The following is a 1,899-nucleotide window of genomic DNA, read 5'->3' as shown; positions in this document are numbered from 1 at the left end:
TGGTGGGGGTACTTATTAGGGTGCAAGCTTTCCCCCTTTATGTTATTCTGACGCGCTCGAGTAAATCCCAAAATCCCCGCTTGGCCTCCCCTACTATAGACCTGTTTTACGATTCTATTGTGTTTTCGGGCGTGCTCGGGTCCAGGTATAACGGAAGTATCACACGACCGTTATTCTTTGCCAGAAATTGGACGCGTTTCGTCAGTAGCTTGCCGTTCGTGCAACTGTGCGTTACAGTGAGTTTTCGTCTGTGAATAAATATTCTGAGGAAAATGGATAACAGATATAAAGGTTCTCGGGAAGCTCATCGATCCGGATCTTTTCGCAAAGATCGAAGCAAGAAGAAAATACCGCCCAAAAATCGACATACTGCCGAAAAAGTAGAACTTTCCGACGAGAATATTAGTTCCAGTGCCAAAAAATTGAAGATCGTGAGACATTCGCACCAGAAGATCCAAACATCGGGTATCGAATTTTAAATTTTCTGATAGTGTTTTCTGCCTTATCGGAATGTGCAAAATGCAAAAAGTGTGATAGTGATGTTCGATTCTCAATAGAAAGCACTCGAGGGCTCGGTTTTAAAATTGTAGTTTCGTGTTCATCGTACAAACCGACTTTCATTCCTTCGTGCCCGTACATCAAGACAGCTTACGAAATAAATACACGATTCTTTTTTGTTATGCGTTTATTGGGGATTGGTTTGCGTGGAGCTATAGACGAAACTCGCATAGCGAAAGCTGAGCTGCAAGCGCAAGAACAGACGAAAGAAGGTCAAATACGGCGCCGACAACAAAATTTAGAAGACATGAACATTCCGTCGACCGTAGAAGACTTACACTATGGGCCTGGTATCGATGATTCCATGTAAGTTGACAAATTTCATGATTTATTTATTCCCAAATTTTCAAACGCGTTTTTTCTCGAAACCACGTTTTTCAAATCGGTACCCAAAATTTCTCGAAAACCAATGATTGCCTTGAATTTTTTTGTGGTTATTCTATACATCATTATCTAGTACTTGTCATAGGATTTTTTTTTTCGTTGCTTAGTTTTTGTTTTATAGGCAAATAATAACTAATTTTTGGTCGAAAAATCGCTATGTTATGTTCAAACGTCCGCCATTTTGTCATAAATCGATATTTTCAAAATCGGCTATGACAAGTACTAGATTATAGTATCTAATTTAATAATCTTTTTGGTTTTTTGTTTCAGATGATTTTTGAAGAAACGCTAGTGGGTACCGTTTATCCGGATTTTTTTACGGCGTTCCGAAGATTATACAACAACCTCGTCAATTTTTGATTATTTTTAATAAAAAAAATTGAACATATTCCTGAATGTGTATACTTTTAGATACAAAAACTCCCAATCCGAAATTTCAAATAGTTTTCCTTGAAAAAATTCACAAAAATGACCTTTTTTCCAGCTCCTAGGTGTATATCTCCCCTTAAACAGTTTTGGTAAACGTCAAGATTGTCACTACAGGTTTCGTGCAACCACTTAGAGCACCTGACATACTGAATCCCGTCTGTAAGTCCTTTTTTATCATAATAATAACCTCCATATATTGCTCGTGTCACTTGCGAAAATCGTACCGGTACAATATAAAGACTAGCGACAAGTACGATTTACCGAACTCCCTCTATTTTTACAAATTTACCAATAACAACATAACTTATAAATATCTTGCTAATTTGATGCTATACTCGAAAAGAGTTTGAATATCGATTATAACCATGAAGGACACTATAATTCAACTACCCACCTTGTACTGATAACACCTTAGGTAAATTGCATCAAAACTTAGATCAGACACCGAACAAAATCAATTTTGAATGTCACTCGTAAACAGACGACTCGAAGACAAAACAAAAATGTTAGTTCTTAACCTATATTACC

This window comes from Trachymyrmex cornetzi, unplaced genomic scaffold (assembly GCF_001594075.2).
Source record: "Trachymyrmex cornetzi isolate Tcor2-1 unplaced genomic scaffold, Tcor1.1 scaffold387, whole genome shotgun sequence".
NCBI lineage: Eukaryota > Metazoa > Arthropoda > Insecta > Hymenoptera > Formicidae > Trachymyrmex > Trachymyrmex cornetzi.
This window is presented reverse-complemented; position numbering follows the sequence as displayed.